Below are 19,356 nucleotides of genomic sequence, written 5' to 3'. Positions count from 1 at the left end.
TTCACACGTCCCCAGGCTGATAGGAATAGATATTTCAAATCATATCCAGGATGATAGGGGTATATATTTCACACAGTATCCAGGTTAATAGGGGTAAATATTACACACAGTCTCCCGGCTAATATGTGTAAATATTTCACACAGTCTCCAGGCTGATAGGGGTAAATTTTTAACACGGTCTCCAGGCTGATAGGGGTAAATATTTCACACAGTATCCCGGCTGATAGGGGTAAATTTTCCACACAGTCTCCAGGCTGATACGGGTAAATATTCCACACCGTATCCAGGCTGATAGGGGTAAATATTTCACAATGTATCCAGGTTGATAGGGGTAAATATTTCACAATATATCCAGGATGATAGGGTTAAATATTTCACACAGTCTCCAGGCTGATAGGGATAAATATTTCACACAGTGTCCAGGCTGATAGGGGTAAATATTTCACAATGTATCCAGGCTGATAGGGGTAAATTTTTCACAATGTATCCAGGCTGATAGGGGTAAATATTTCACACAGTATTCAGGCTGTTAGCGGTAAATATTTCACACAGTTTTCAGACTGATAGGGCTAAATATTTCACGCAGTATCCAGGTTGGTAGGGGTAAATATTACAGACAGTCTCCACGCTGATAGGGCGAAATATTTCATACAGTACCAAGGCTGATATGGGTAAATATTTCAAACAGTCTTCAGGCTGATAGTGGTAAATATTTCACACAGTCTCCAGGCTGATAGGGGTAAAAATTACACACAGTATCCAGGTTGATAGGGGTAAATATTTCACACAGTCTTCAGGCTGATAGGAGTAAATATTTCACACAGTCTCCTGGCACATAGGGGTAAATATTTCACACAGTGTCCAGGCTGATAGGGGTAAATATTTCACACAGTACCTAGGCTGATAGGGGTAAATATTTCAAACAGTCTTCAGGCTGATAGGGGTAAATATTTCACACAGTCTCCTGGCACATAGGGGTAAATATTTCACACAGTGTCCAGGCTGATAGGGGTAAATATTTCACACAGTCTCCATGCTGATAGGGCTAAATATTTCACACAGTATCGAGGTTGATAGGGGTAAATATTACAGTCTCCAGGCAGATAGGGGTAAATATTTCACACAGTTGCTAGGCTGATAGGGGTAAATATTTCACACAGTCTTCAGGCTGATAGGGGTAAATATTTCACACAGTCTTCTGGCTGATAGGGGTAAATATTTCACACATTCTCCAGGCCGATAGGGGTAATTATTTCACACAGTCTCCAGGCCCAAATGGATAGATATTTCATATCGTATCCAGGATGATAGGGGTAAATATTTAACACAGTGTCCAGGTTGATAGGGATAAATATTGCACACAGTATCCAGGCTGATGTGTGTAAATATTTCACACAGTCTCCTTTCGGATAGGGGTAAATATTTCACGGAGTATCCAGGCAGTTGGGGTACATATTTCACACCATCCCCAGGATGATAGGGTTAAATATTTCACACAGTATCCAGGCTGATAGGGGTAAATATTTCACACAGTCTCCAGGCTGATAGGGGTAATTTTTTCTCACAGCCTCCAGGCTGATATGGGTAAATATTACACACAGTCGCCAGGCTGATAGGGGTAAATATTTAACACACTACCTAGGCTGATAGTGGTAAATATTTCACACGTCCCCAGGCTGATATGGGTAAATATTTCACACAGTGTCCAGGCTGATAGGGGTAAATATTTCACACAATGTCCAGTCATATAGGGCTTAATATTTCATACAGTGTCCAGCTTGATAGGGGTAAATATTTCACACAGGCACCACACTGATAGGGCTAAATATTTCACACAGTACCTAGGCTGATAGGGGTAAATATTTCAAACAGTCTTCAGGCAGATAGGGGTAAATATTTCACACAGTACCTAGGCTGATAGCGGATAATATTTCACACAGTCTTCAGGCTGATAGGGGTAAATATTTCACACAGTCTCCAGGCTGATAGGGATAGATATTTCATACAGTATCTAGGCAGTTGGGGTACCTATTTCACACAGTCTGCAGGAAGATAGGGTTAAATATTTCATAGAGTCTCCAGGCTGATAGGGGTAAATATTTCCCACAGTAACGAGGCTGATAGGGGTAAATATTTCACATAGTATCCAGGCTGATAGGAGTAATTATTTCACACAATGTCCAGGCCGATAGGGTTAGAATATTCAGACATTCTCCAGGCTGATAGGGTAAGTATTTCACACAGTCTCCAGGCTGATAGGGGTAATTTTTTCACACAGTCTCTTGGCTGATATGGGTAAATATTAAACACAGTCTCCAGGCTGATAGGGTAAATATTTAACACACTACCTAGGCTGATAGGGGTAAATATTTCACACGTCCCCAGGCTGATAGGAATAGATATTTCAAATCATATCCAGGATGATAGGGGTATATATTTCACACAGTATCCAGGTTAATAGGGGTAAATATTACACACAGTCTCCCGGCTGATATGTGTAAATATTTCACACAGTCTCCAGGCTGATAGGGGTAAATTTTTAACACGGTCTCCAGGCTGATAGGGGTAAATATTTCACACAGTATCCCGGCTGATAGGGGTAAATTTTCCACACAGTCTCCAGGCTGATACGGGTAAATATTCCACACCGTATCCAGGATGATAGGGGTAAATATTTCACAATGTATCCAGGCTGATAGGGGCAAATATTTCACACAGTATCCAGGCTGTTAGCGGTAAATATTACACACTGTATCCAGGCTGATAGGGGTAAATATTTCACAATATATCCAGGATGATAGGGTTAAATATTTCACACAGTCTCCAGGCTGATAGGGGTAAATATTACACAATGAATCCAGGCTGATAGAGGTAAATATTTCACACAGTCTCCAAGCTGATAGGGGTAAATATTTCAGACAGGCTCCAGGATGATAGGGGTAAATTTTTCACACAGTCTCCAGTCTGATAGGGGTAAATATTTCACACCGTATCCAGGGTGATAGGGGTAAATATTTCACACAGCATCCAGGCTGATAGAGGTAAATATTTCACACAATATCCAGGCTGATAGGGCTAAATATTTCACACCGTCTCCAGGCTGATAGGGGTAAATAGTTCACACATTCTCCAGGCTGATAGGGTTAATTATTTCACAAAGTCTCCAGTCTGATAGGTGTAAATATTTCACACAGTCTCCAGGCTGATAGGGGTAATTATTTCAAACAGTCTCCAGGCTGATAGCGGTAAATATTTAACACAATACCTAGGCTGATAGGGGTAAATAATTCACACAACCCCCAGGCTGATAGGGATAGATATTTCACATCATTTCCAGGATGATATGGGTAAATATTTCACATAGTATCCAGGTTGATCAGGGTAAATATTACACACAGTCTCCAGGCTGATATGTGTAAATATTTCACACAGTCTCCATTCCGATAGGGGAAGTATTTCACAAAGTATCCAGGCGGTTGCGGTACATATTTCACACAGTATCGAGGCTGATAGGGTTAAATTTTTCACACAGTCTCCAGACTGATAGGGGTAAATATTTCACGCAATATCCAGGCTGATAGAGGTAAATATTTCACACAGTGTCCAGGCTGATAGGGTAAATATTTCACACAGTCTCCAGGCTGATAGGGGTAAATATTTCACAATGTATCCAGGCTGATAGGGGTAAATATTTCACAATGTATCCAGGCTGTTAGCGGTAAATATTTCACACAGTTTCCACACTGACAGGGCTAAATATTTCACACAGTATCCAGGTTGATAGGGGTAAATATTACACACAGTCTCCACGCTGATAGGGCGAAATATTTCACACAGTACCAAGGCTGATAGGGGTAAATATTTCAAACAGTCTTCAGGCTGATAGTGGTAAATATTTCACACAGTCTCCAGGCTGATAGGGGTAAAAATTACACACAGTATCCAGGTTGATAGGGGTAAATATTTCACACAGGACCTAGGCTGATAGGGGTAAATATTTCAAACAGTCTTCAGGCTGATAGGGGTAAATATTTCACACAGTATCCAGTCTGACAGGGGTAAATTTTTCACACAGTCATCAGGCTGATAAGGGTAAATATATCACATAGCATTGAGGCTGAAAGAGGTAAATATTACACACCGTATCCAGGCTGATCGGGGTAAATATTTCACACAATATCCAGGCTGTTAGGGGTAAATATTTCACACAGTCTCCAGGCTGATAGGGGTAGATTTTTCACACGCTGTCCAGGCTGATAGGGGTAAATATTTCACACAGAATCCAGGCTGTTGGGGTACATATTTCCCACCGTCCCCAGGATGAGAGGGGTAAATATTTCACACAGTATCCAGTCTGATAGGGGTAAATTTTTCACAGTCACCAGGCTGATAGGGGTAAATATTTCACACCGTATCAGGGCTCATAGGGGTAAATATTTCACAAAATATCCAGGCTGTTAGGGGTAAATATTTCACACATGATCTAGGCAGATAGAGTTAAATATTTCACACAGTCTCCAGGCAGATAGGGGTAAATATTTCACACAGTATCCAGGCTGATAGGGGAAAATATTTCACACAGTCTTCAGGCTGATAGGGTTGAATATTTCACAAAGTATCCAGGCTGATAGGGGTAAATATTTCACACAGTCTCCAGGCTGATAGGGTTAGATATTTCACACAGTATCCAGGCTGATAGGGGAAAATATTTCACACAGTCTTCAGGCTGATAGGGGTAAATATTTCACACAGTATCCAGGCTGATAGGGGTAAATATTTCACACAGTCTCCAGGCTGATAGGGGTAATTATTTCACACAATGTCCAGGCCGATAGGGGTAGAATTTTCACACATTCTCCAGGCTAATTGGATAAATATTTCAGAGAGTCTCCAGGCTGATAGGGGTAATTATTTCACACAGTATCCAGGCTGATAGGGATAAATATTGCACACAGTACCTAGGCTGAGAGGGGGATATATTTCACAAATTCTCCAGGAGGATAGGGGTATATATTTCACACAGTCTCCTGGCTGATAGGGGTAAATATTTCAGAATGTTTCCTGGCTGATCGGGGTAAATATTTCACACAGTATCCAGGCTGTTAGCCGTAAATATTACACACTGTATCCAGGCTGAAAGGGGTAATTTTTTCACACAGACTCCAAGCTGATAGGGGTAAATATTTCAGACAGTCTCCAGGATGATAGGGGTAAATATGTCACACAGTATCCAGGCTGATAAGGGTAAATATATCACATAGTATTGAGGCTGAAAAGGTAAATATTACACACCGTATCCAGGCTGATAGGGGTAAATATTTCACACAATATCCAGGCTGTTAGGGGTAAATATTTCACACAGTCTCCAGGATGATAGGGGTAAATATTTCACACCGTATCCAAGCTCATATGGGTAAATATTTCACACAATATCCAGGCTGTTAGGGGTAAATATTTCACACAGTACCTAGGCTGATAGGGGTAAATATTTCACACAGTCTTCAGGCTGATAGGGGTAAATATTTCACACAGTCTCCAAGCTGATAAAGGTAAATATTTCACAAAGTCTCCTGGCTGATAGGGATAGATGTTTCATATCGTATCCAGGATGATAGGGGTAAATATTTAACACAGTATACATGTTGATAGGGGTAAATATTACACAAAGTCTCCAGGCTGATATGTGTAAATATTTCACACAGTCTCCATTCCGATAGGGGTAAATATTTCACACAGTATCCAGGCGGTTGGGGTACATATTTCACACCATCCCCAGGATGATAGGGTTAAATATTTCACAAAGTATCCTGGCTGATAGGGGTAAATATTTCACACAATGACCAGGCCGATAGGGGTAAAAATTTCACATATTCTCCGGGCTGATAGGCTAAATATTTCACACAGTCTCCAGGCTGGTAGGGGTAAATATTTCAGACAGTCTCCAGGCTGATAGGTTTAAATATTTCACACAGTCTCCAGGCTGATAGGGGTAGATTTTTCACACGGTCTCCAGGCTGATAGGGGTAAATATTTCACACAGTATCCAGGCGGTTGGTGGATATATTTCACACCATCCCCAGGATGATAGGGGTAAATATTTCACACAGTGTCCAGTCTGATAGGGGTAAATTTTTCACACAGTCACCACGCTGATAGGGGTAAATATTTCACACAGTATCCAAGCACATAGGGGTAAATATTTCACAAAATATCCAGGCTGTTAGGGGAAAATATTTCACACAGTATCCGAGCTGATAGAGGTAAATATTTCACACAGTCTCCAGGCATAGGGGTAAATATTTCACACAGTATCCAGGCTGATAGGGGAAAATATTTCACACAGTCTTCAGGCTGATCGGGTTGAATATTTCACAAAGTATCCAGGCTAATAGGGGTAAATATTTCACACAGTCTCTAGGCTGATAGGGTTAGATATTTCACACAGTATCCAGGCGGTTGGGGTACATATTTCACACTGTCTCCAGGCAGATAGGGGTAAATATTTCACACAGTATCCAGGCGGTTGGGGTACATATTTCACACTGTCTCCAGGCAGATAGGGGTAAATATTTCACACAGTATCCAGGATGATAGGGGAAAATATTTCACACAGTCTTCAGGCTGATAGGGGTAAATATTTCACACAGTATCCAGGCTGATAGCGGTAGATTTTTCACACGCTGTCCAGGCTGATAGGGGTAAATATTTCACACAGAATCCAGGCTGTTGAGGTACATATTTCCCACCGTCCCCAGGATGAGAGGGGTAAATATTTCACACAGTATCCAGTCTGATAGGGGTAAATTTTTCACAGTCACCAGGTTGATAGGGGTAAATATTTCACACCGTATCCGGGCTCATAGGGGTAAATATTTCACAAAATATCCAGGCTGTTAGGGGTAAATATTTCACACACGATCCAGGCAGATAGAGTTAAATATTTCACACTGTCTCCAGGCAGATAGGGGTAAATATTTCACACAGTATCCAGGCTGATAGGGGAAAATATTTCACACAGTCTTCAGGCTGATAGGGTTGAATATTTCACAAAGTATCCAGGCTGATAGGGGTAAATATTTCACACAGTCTCCAGGCTGATAGGGTTAGATATTTCACACAGTATCCAGGCGGTTGGGGTACATATATCACACTGTCTCCAGGCAGGTAGGGGTAAATATTTCACACAGTCTCCAGGCTGATAGGGGAAAATATTTCACACAGTCTTCAGGCTGATAGGGGTAAATATTTCACACAGTATCCAGGCTGATAGGGGTAAATATTTCACAAAGTCTCCAGACTGATAGGGGTAATTATTTCACACAATGTCCAGGCCGATAGGGGTAGAATTTTCACACATTCTCCAGGCTAATTGGGTAAATATTTCAGAGAGTCTCCAGGCTGATAGGGGTAATTATTTCACACAGTATCCAGGCTGATAGGGATAAATATTGCACACAGTACCTAGGCTGAGAGGGGGATATATTTCACAAATTCTCCAGGAGGATAGGGGTAAATATTTCACACAGTCTCCTGGCTGATAGGGGTAAATATTTCACAATGTTTCCTGGCTGATAGGGGTAAATATTTCACACAGTATCCAGGCTGTTAGCGGTAAATATTAGACACATTATCCATGCTGAAAGGGGTAATTATTTCACACAGACTCCAAGCTGATAGGGGTAAATATTTCAGACAGTCTCCAGGATGATAGGGGTAAATATGTCACACAGTATCCAGGCTGCTAAGGGTAAACATATCACATCGTATTGAGGCTGAAAAGGTAAATATTACACACCGTATCCAGGCTGATAGGGGTAAATATTTCACACAATATCCAGGCTGTTACGGGTAAATATTTCACACAGTCTCCAGGCTGATAGGGGTAGATTTTTCACACGCTGTCCAGGCTGATAGGGGTAAATATTTCACACAGTATCCAGGCTGTTGGGGTACATATTTCCCACTGTCCCCAGGATGAGAGGGGTAAATATTTCACACAGTATCCAGTCTGATAGGGGTAAATTTTTCACACAGTCACCAGGCTGATAGGGGTAAATATTTCACACCGTATCCAGGCTCATAGGGGTAAATATTTCACAAAATATCCAGGCTGTTAGGGGTAAATATTTCACACACGTTCCAGGCAGATAGAGTTAAATATTTCACACTGTCTCCAGGCAGATAGGGGTAAATAGTTCACACACTATCCAGGCTGATAGGGGAAAATTTTTCACACTGTCTTCAGGCTGATAGGGGTGAATATTTCACACAGTATCCAGGCTAATCAGGGTAAATATTTCACACAGTCTCCAGGCTGATAGGGTTAGATATTTCACACAGTATCCAGGAGGTTGGGGTACATATTTCACACTGTCTCCAGGCAGATAGGGGTAAATATTTCACACAGTATCCAGGCTGATAGGGGAAAATATTTCACACAGTCTTCAGGCTGATAGGGGTAAATATTTCACATATTCTCCAGGCTGACAGGGGTAAATATTTCACACAGTCTCCAGGCTGATAGGCGTAATTATTTCACACAATGTCCAGGCCGATAGGGATAGAATTTTCACACATTCTCTAGGCTAAGAGGGTAAATATTTCACAAAATATCCAGGCTGTTAGGGGTAAATATTTCACACACGATCCAGGCAGATAGAGTTAAATATTTCACACTGTCTCCAGGCAGATAGGGGTAAATATTTCACACAGTCTCCAGGCAGATAGGGTTAGATATTTCACACAGTATCCAGGCGGTTGGGGTACATATTTCACACAGTCTCCAGGCAGAAAGGGTTAAATATTTCACAGAGTCTCCAGGCTGATAGGTGTAAATATTTCACACAGTATCCAGGCTGATATGGGTAAATATTTCACACAGTATCCAGGCTGTTAGCGGTAAATTTTACACACTGTATCCAGGCTGATAAGGGAAAATATTTCACACAGTCTTCAGGCTGATAGGGGTAAATATTTCACACAGACTACAAGCTGATAGGGGTAAATATTTCAGACAGTCTCCAGGATGATAGGGGTAAATATGTAACACAATGTCCCGGCTGATAGGGGTAGAATTTTCACACATTATCCAGGCTGATAGGGGTAAATATTTCACACAGTATCCAGCCGGTTGGGGTATATATTTCACACCGTCCCCCGGATGATAGGGGTAAATATTTCACACAGTATCCAGTCTGATTGGGGTAAATTTTTCACACAGTCACCAGGCTGATAGGGGTAAATATTTCAGACGGTATCCAAGCTCATAGGGGTAAGTCTTTCACAAAATATCCAGGCTGTTAGGGGTAAATATTTCACACAGTATCCGGACTGATTGAGGTAAATATTTCCCACAGTCTCCAGGCAGATAGGGGTAAATATTTCACACAGTCGCTAGGCTGAGAGGGGTAAATATTTCACACAGTCTTCAGGCTGATTGGGGTAAATATTTCACACAGTCTCCAGGCTGATATGGGTAAATATTTCACACAATCTCCTGGCTGATAGGGGTAAATATTTCACACAGTCTCCAGGCCGATAGGGGTAATTATTTCACACAGTCACCAGGCTGATTGGGGTAAATATTTCACACCGTATCCAGGCAAATAGGGGTAAATATTTCACAAAATATCCAGGCTGTTAGGGCTAAATATTTCACACAGTATCCAGGCAGATAGAGGTAAATATTTCACACTGTCTCCAGGCAGATAGGTGTAAATATTTCACACAGTATCCAGGCTGATAGGGGAAAATATTTCACACAGTCTTCAGGCTGATAGGGGTAAATATTTCACACAGTCTCCAGGCTTATAGGGTTAGATATTTCACACAGTCTCCAGGCAGGTAGGGTTAAATATTTCACAGAGTCTCCAGGCTGATAGGGTTAAATATTTAACACAATGTCCCGGCCGATAGGTGTAGAATTTTCGCAAATTCTCCAGGCTGATAGGGGTAAATATTTCACACAGTATCCAGGCGGTTGGGTATATATTTCACACCGTCCCCAGGATGATAGGGGTGAATAGTTCACACAGTATCCAGTCTGATTGGGGTAAATTTTTCACACAGTCACCAGGCTGATAGGGGTAAATATTTCAGACCGTATCCAAGCTCATAGGGGTAAGTCTTTCACAAAATATCCAGGCTGTTAGGGATAGATATTTCACACAGTATCCGGACTGATAGAGGTAAATATTTCCCACAGTCTCCAGGCAGATAGGGGTAAATATTTCTCACAGTACCTAGGCTGATAGGGGTAAATATTTCACACAGTCTTCAGGCTGATAGGGGTAAATATTTCACACAGTCTTCAGGCTGATAGGGGTAAATATTTCATACAGTCTCCAGGCTGATATGGGTAAATATTTCACACAATCTCCTGGCTGATAGGGGTAAATATTTCACACTGTATCCAGGCAAATAGGGGTAAATATTTCACCAAATATCCAGGCTGTTAGGGGTAAATATTTCACACAGTATCCAGGCAGATAGAGGTAAATATTTCACACTGTCTCCAGGCAGATAGGGGTAAATATTTCACACAGTATCCAGCCTGATAGGGGAAAATATTTCACACAGTCTTCAGGCTGATAGGGGTAAATATTTCACACAAATTCCAGACTGATAGGGGTAAATTTTTCACACAGTCTCCAGGCTGATAGGGGTAAATATTTCACACTGTGTCCAGGATGATAGGGGTAAATATTTCAAACAGTGTCCAAGCTGATAGGGGTGAATATTTCACACAGCCTCCAGGATGATAGGGGTAAATATTTCACACAGTCTCCAGGTTGATAAGTGTAAATATTACACACAGTGTCCAGACTGATAGTGGTAAATATTTCACACAGTCTCCATGCTGGTAGGGGTAAATATTTCACACAGAACATATGTTGATAGGGGAAAATATTTCACACAGTCTCCAGGCTGATAGGGGTAGATTTTTCACAAGGTCTCCAGGCTGATAGGGGTAAATATTTCACACAGTATCCAGGCTGATAGGGATAGATATTTCATTTCGTATCCAGGATGATAGGGGTAAATATTTAACGCAGTATACAGCTTGATAAGAGTAAATATTACACACAGTCTCCAGGCTGATAGGGTTAGATATTTCACACAGTATCCAGGCAGTTGGGGTACATATTTCACACAGTCTCCAGGCAGAAAGGGTTAAATATTTCACAGAGTCTCCAGGCTGATAGGGGTAAATATTTCACACAATGTCCAGGCCGCTAGGGGTAGAATTTTCACACATTCTCCAGGCTGATAGTGTAAGTATTTCACACAGTCTCCAGGCTGATAGGGGTAATTATTTCACACAGTCTCCTGGCTGATGGGGGTAAATATTACACACAATCTCCAGGCTGAAAGGGGTAAATATTTCACACAGTACCTAGGCTGATAGGGGTAAATATTTCACACATTCTCCAGTCGGATAGGGGTAAATATTTCACACAGTCTCCAAGCTGATAAGGGTAAATATTTAAAACAGTCTCCAGGCTGATAGGGGTAAATAATTCACAATGTATCCAGGCTGATAGGGGTAAATATTACACACTGTATCCAGGCTGATAGGGGTAAATATTTCACACAGATCCAAGCTGATAGGGATAAATATTTCAGACAGTCTCCAGGAGGATAGGGGTAAATATGTCACACAGTATCCAGGCTGATAGGGGAAAATATATCACATAGTATCGAGGCTGGTAGAGATAAATATTTCACACCGTATCCAGGCTGATAGGGGTAAATATTTCACACAATATCCAGGCTGTGAGGGGTAAATATTTCACACATTATCCAGGCTGATAGGGGTAAATAATTCACACAGTCTCCAGGCTGATAGGGGTAAATATTTCACACAAATTCCAGACTGATAGGGGTAAATTTTTCACACAGTCTCCAGGCTGTTAGGGGTAAATATTTCACACTGTGTCCAGGATGATAGGGGTAAATATTTCACACAGTGTCCAAGCTGATAGGGGTGAATATTTCACACAGCCTCCAGGATGATAGGGGTAAATATTTCACACAGTCTCCAGGTTGATAAGTGTAAATATTACACACAGTGTCCAGACTGATAGGGGTAAATATTTCACACAGTCTCCATGCTGGTAGGGGTAAATATTTCACACAGAACCTATGTTGATAGGGGAAAATATTTCACACAGTGTCCAGGCTGATAGGGGTAGATTTTTCACAAGGTCTCCTGGCTGATAGGGGTAAATAATTCACACAGTATCTAGGCTGATAGGGATAGATATTTCATTTCGTATCCAGGATGATAGGGGTAAATATTTAACACAGTATACAGGTTGATAAGAGTAAATATTACACACAGTCTCCTGGCTGATAGGGATAGATATTTCACAAAGTATCCAGGCGGTTGGAGTACATATTTCACACAGACACCAGGCAGATAGGGTTAAATATTTCACAGAGTCTCCAGGCTGATAGGGGTAATTATTTCACACAATGTCCAGGCCGATAGGGGTAGAATTTTCATACATTCTCAAGGCTGATAGTGTAAGTATTTCACACAGTCTCCAGGCTGATAGGGGTAATTATTTCACACAGTCTCCAGGCTGATAGGGGTAAATATTACACACAGTCTCCAGGCTGATAGGGGTAAATATTTCACACAGTACCTAGGCTGATGGGGTAAATATTTCACACATTCTCCAGTCGGATAGGGGTAAATACTTCACACAGTCTCCAAGCTGATAAGGGTAAATATTTAAAACAGTCTCCAGGCTGATAGGGGTAAATAATTCACAATGTATCCAGGCTGATAGGGGTAAATATTTCACACAGTATCCAGGCTGTTTTCGGTAAACATTACACACTGTATCCAGGCTGATAGGGGTAAATATTTCACACAGATCCAAGCTGATAGGGATAAATATTTCAGACAGTCTCCAGGAGGATAGGGGTAAATATGTCACACAGTATCCAGGCTGATAGGGGAAAATATATCACATAGTATCGAGGCTGGTAGAGATAAATATTTCACACCGTATCCAGGCTGATAGGGGTAAATATTTCACACAGATCCAAGCTGATAGGGATAAATATTTCAGACAGTCTCCAGGAGGATAGGGGTAAATATGTCACACAGTATCCAGGCTGATAGGGGAAAATATATCACATAGTATCGAGGCTGGTAGAGATAAATATTTCACACCGTATCCAGGCTGATAGGGGTAAATATTTCACACAATATCCAGGCTGTGAGGGGTAAATATTTCACACATTATCCAGGCTGATAGGGGTAAATAATTCACACAGTCTCCAGGCTGATAGGGGTAAATATTTCACACAAATTCCAGACTGATAGGGGTAAATTTTTCACACAGTCTCCAGGCTGTTAGGGGTAAATATTTCACACTGTGTCCAGGATGATAGGGGTAAATATTTCACACAGTGTCCAAGCTGATAGGGGTGAATATTTCACACAGCCTCCAGGATGATAGGGGTAAATATTTCACACAGTCTCCAGGTTGATAAGTGTAAATATTACACACAGTGTCCAGACTGATAGGGGTAAATATTTCACACAGTCTCCATGCTGGTAGGGGTAAATATTTCACACAGAACCTATGTTGATAGGGGAAAATATTTCACACAGTGTCCAGGCTGATAGGGGTAGATTTTTCACAAGGTCTCCTGGCTGATAGGGGTAAATAATTCACACAGTATCTAGGCTGATAGGGATAGATATTTCATTTCGTATCCAGGATGATAGGGGTAAATATTTAACACAGTATACAGGTTGATAAGAGTAAATATTATACACAGTCTCCTGGCTGATAGGGATAGATATTTCACAAAGTATCCAGGCGGTTGGAGTACATATTTCACACAGACACCAGGCAGATAGGGTTAAATATTTCACAGAGTCTCCAGGCTGATAGGGGTAATTATTTCACACAATGTCCAGGCCGATAGGGGTAGAATTTTCACACATTCTCCAGGCTGATAGTGTAAGTATTTCACACAGTCTCCAGGCTGATAGGGGTAATTATTTCACACAGTCTCCAGGCTGATAGGGGTAAATATTACACACAGTCTCCAGGCTGATAGGGGTAAATATTTCACACAGTACCTAGGCTGATGGGGTAAATATCTCACACATTCTCCAGTCGGATAGGGGTAAATACTTCACACAGTCTCCAAGCTGATAAGGGTAAATATTTAAAACAGTCTCCAGGCTGATAGGGGTAAATAATTCACAATGTATCCAGGCTGATAGGGGTAAATATTTCACACAGTATCCAGGCTGTTTTCGGTAAACATTACACACTGTATCCAGGCTGATAGGGGTAAATATTTCACACAGATCCAAGCTGATAGGGATAAATATTTCAGACAGTCTCCAGGAGGATAGGGGTAAATATGTCACAAAGTATCCAGGCTGATAGGGGAAAATATATCACATAGTATCGAGGCTGGTAGAGATAAATATTTCACACCGTATCCAGGCTGATAGGGGTAAATATTTCACACAGATCCAAGCTGATAGGGATAAATATTTCAGACAGTCTCCAGGAGGATAGGGGTAAATATGTCACACAGTATCCAGGCTGATAGGGGAAAATATATCACATAGTATCGAGGCTGGTAGAGATAAATATTTCACACCGTATCCAGGCTGATAGGGGTAAATATTTCACACAATATCCAGGCTGTGAGGGGTAAATATTTCACACATTATCCAGGCTGATAGGGGTAAATAATTCACACAGTCTCCAGGCTGATAGGGGTAAATATTTCACACAAATTCCAGACTGATAGGGGTAAATTTTTCACACAGTCTCCAGGCTGTTAGGGGTAAATATTTCACACTGTGTCCAGGATGATAGGGGTAAATATTTCACACAGTGTCCAAGCTGATAGGGGTGAATATTTCACACAGCCTCCAGGATGATAGGGGTAAATATTTCACACAGTCTCCAGGTTGATAAGTGTAAATATTACACACAGTGTCCAGACTGATAGGGGTAAATATTTCACACAGTCTCCATGCTGGTAGGGGTAAATATTTCACACAGAACCTATGTTGATAGGGGAAAATATTTCACACAGTGTCCAGGCTGATAGGGGTAGATTTTTCACAAGGTCTCCTGGCTGATAGGGGTAAATAATTCACACAGTATCTAGGCTGATAGGGATAGATATTTCATTTCGTATCCAGGATGATAGGGGTAAATATTTAACACAGTATACAGGTTGATAAGAGTAAATATTACACACAGTCTCCTGGCTGATAGGGATAGATATTTCACAAAGTATCCAGGCGGTTGGAGTACATATTTCACACAGACACCAGGCAGATAGGGTTAAATATTTCACAGAGTCTCCAGGCTGATAGGGGTAATTATTTCACACAATGTCCAGGCCGATAGGGGTAGAATTTTCATACATTCTCAAGGCTGATAGTGTAAGTATTTCACACAGTCTCCAGGCTGATAGGGGTAATTATTTCACACAGTCTCCAGGCTGATAGGGGTAAATATTACACACAGTCTCCAGGCTGATAGGGGTAAATATTTCACACAGTACCTAGGCTGATGGGGTAAATATTTCACACATTCTCCAGTCGGATAGGGGTAAATACTTCACACAGTCTCCAAGCTGATAAGGGTAAATATTTAAAACAGTCTCCAGGCTGATAGGGGTAAATAATTCACAATGTATCCAGGCTGATAGGGGTAAATATTTCACACAGTATCCAGGCTGTTTTCGGTAAACATTACACACTGTATCCAGGCTGATAGGGGTAAATATTTCACACAGATCCAAGCTGATAGGGATAAATATTTCAGACAGTCTCCAGGAGGATAGGGGTAAATATGTCACACAGTATCCAGGCTGATAGGGGAAAATATATCACATAGTATCGAGGCTGGTAGAGATAAATATTTCACACCGTATCCAGGCTGATAGGGGTAAATATTTCACACAGATCCAAGCTGATAGGGATAAATATTTCAGACAGTCTCCAGGAGGATAGGGGTAAATATGTCACACAGTATCCAGGCTGATAGGGGAAAATATATCACATAGTATCGAGGCTGGTAGAGATAAATATTTCACACCGTATCCAGGCTGATAGGGGTAAATATTTCACACAATATCCAGGCTGTGAGGGGTAAATATTTCACACATTATCCAGGCTGATAGGGGTAAATAATTCACACAGTCTCCAGGCTGATAGGGGTAAATATTTCACACAAATTCCAGACTGATAGGGGTAAATTTTTCACACAGTCTCCAGGCTGTTAGGGGTAAATATTTCACACTGTGTCCAGGATGATAGGGGTAAATATTTCACACAGTGTCCAAGCTGATAGGGGTGAATATTTCACACAGCCTCCAGGATGATAGGGGTAAATATTTCACACAGTCTCCAGGTTGATAAGTGTAAATATTACACACAGTGTCCAGACTGATAGGGGTAAATATTTCACACAGTCTCCATGCTGGTAGGGGTAAATATTTCACACAGAACCTATGTTGATAGGGGAAAATATTTCACACAGTGTCCAGGCTGATAGGGGTAGATTTTTCACAAGGTCTCCTGGCTGATAGGGGTAAATAATTCACACAGTATCTAGGCTGATAGGGATAGATATTTCATTTCGTATCCAGGATGATAGGGGTAAATATTTAACACAGTATACAGGTTGATAAGAGTAAATATTACACACAGTCTCCTGGCTGATAGGGATAGATATTTCACAAAGTATCCAGGCGGTTGGAGTACATATTTCACACAGACACCAGGCAGATAGGGTTAAATATTTCACAGAGTCTCCAGGCTGATAGGGGTAATTATTTCACACAATGTCCAGGCCGATAGGGGTAGAATTTTCACACATTCTCCAGGCTGATAGTGTAAGTATTTCACACAGTCTCCAGGCTGATAGGGGTAATTATTTCACACAGTCTCCAGGCTGATAGGGGTAAATATTACACACAGTCTCCAGGCTGATAGGGGTAAATATTTCACACAGTACCTAGGCTGATGGGGTAAATATCTCACACATTCTCCAGTCGGATAGGGGTAAATACTTCACACAGTCTCCAAGCTGATAAGGGTAAATATTTAAAACAGTCTCCAGGCTGATAGGGGTAAATAATTCACAATGTATCCAGGCTGATAGGGGTAAATATTTCACACAGTATCCAGGCTGTTTTCGGTAAACATTACACACTGTATCCAGGCTGATAGGGGTAAATATTTCACACAGATCCAAGCTGATAGGGATAAATATTTCAGACAGTCTCCAGGAGGATAGGGGTAAATATGTCACAAAGTATCCAGGCTGATAGGGGAAAATATATCACATAGTATCGAGGCTGGTAGAGATAAATATTTCACACCGTATCCAGGCTGATAGGGGTAAATATTTCACACAGATCCAAGCTGATAGGGATAAATATTTCAGACAGTCTCCAGGAGGATAGGGGTAAATATGTCACACAGTATCCAGGCTGATAGGGGAAAATATATCACATAGTATCGAGGCTGGTAGAGATAAATATTTCACACCGTATCCAGGCTGATAGGGGTAAATATTTCACACAATATCCAGGCTGTGAGGGGTAAATATTTCACACATTATCCAGGCTGATAGGGGTAAATAATTCACACAGTCTCCAGGCTGATAGGGGTAAATATTTCACACAAATTCCAGACTGATAGGGGTAAATTTTTCACACAGTCTCCAGGCTGTTAGGGGTAAATATTTCACACTGTGTCCAGGATGATAGGGGTAAATATTTCACACAGTGTCCAAGCTGATAGGGGTGAATATTTCACACAGCCTCCAGGATGATAGGGGTAAATATTTCACACAGTCTCCAGGTTGATAAGTGTAAATATTACACACAGTGTCCAGACTGATAGGGGTAAATATTTCACACAGTCTCCATGCTGGTAGGGGTAAATATTTCACACAGAACCTATGTTGATAGGGGAAAATATTTCACACAGTGTCCAGGCTGATAGGGGTAGATTTTTCACAAGGTCTCCTGGCTGATAGGGGTAAATAATTCACACAGTATCTAGGCTGATAGGGATAGATATTTCATTTCGTATCCAGGATGATAGGGGTAAATATTTAACACAGTATACAGGTTGATAAGAGTAAATATTACACACAGTCTCCTGGCTGATAGGGATAGATATTTCACAAAGTATCCAGGCGGTTGGAGTACATATTTCACACAGACTCCAGGCAGATAGGGTTCAATATTTCACAGAGTCTCCAGGCTGATAGGGGTAATTATTTCACACAATGTCCAGGCCGATAGGGGTAGAATTTTCACACATTCTCAAGGCTGATAGTGTAAGTATTTCACACAGTCTCCAGGCTGATAGGGGTAATTATTTCACACAGTCTCCAGGCTGATAGGGGTAAATATTACACACAGTCTCCAGGCTGATAGGGGTAAATATTTCACACAGTACCTAGGCTGATAGGGGTAAATATTTCACACATTCTCCAGTCGGATAGGGGTAAATACTTCACACAGTCTCCAAGCTGATAAGGGTAAATATTTAAAACAGTCTCCAGGCTGATAGGGGTAAATAATTCACAATGTATCCAGGCTGATAGGGGTAAATATTTCACACAGTATCCAGGCTGTTTTCGGTAAACATTACACACTGTATCCAGGCTGATAGGGGTAAATATTTCACACAGATCCAAGCTGATAGGGATAAATATTTCAGACAGTCTCCAGGAGGATAGGGGTAAATATGTCACACAGTATCCAGGCTGATAGGGGAAAATATATCACATAGTATCGAGGCTGATAGAGGTAAATATTTCACACCGTATCCAGGCTGATAGGGGTAAATATTTCACACAATATCCAGGCTGTAAGGGGTAAATATTTCACACAATATCCAGGCTGATAGGGGAAAATATTTCACACAGTCTTCAGGCTGATAGGGGTAAATATTTCACACAGTATCCAGGCTGATAGGGGTAAATATTTCACAGAGTCTCCGGGCAGATAGGGGTAATTATTTCACACAGTATCCAGGCTGATAGGGATAAATATTTCACACAGTACCTAGGCTGAGAGGGGGATATATTTCACAAATTCTCCAGGAGGATAGGGGTAAATATTTCACACAGTCTCCTGGCTGATAGGGGTAAATATTTCACAATGTTTCCTGGCTGATAGGGGTAAATATTTCACACAGTATCCAGGCTGTTAGCGGTAAATATTACACACTATATCCAGGCTGAAAGGGGTAATTATTTCACACAGACTCCAAGCTGATAGGGGTAAATATTTCAGACAGTCTCCAGGATGATAGGGGTAAATATGTCACAC

This window comes from Carcharodon carcharias, chromosome 17, assembly GCF_017639515.1.
Source record: "Carcharodon carcharias isolate sCarCar2 chromosome 17, sCarCar2.pri, whole genome shotgun sequence".
In the NCBI taxonomy this organism is placed as follows: Eukaryota; Metazoa; Chordata; class Chondrichthyes; order Lamniformes; family Lamnidae; genus Carcharodon; species Carcharodon carcharias.
Note: the sequence above shows the minus strand (reverse complement) of the source record.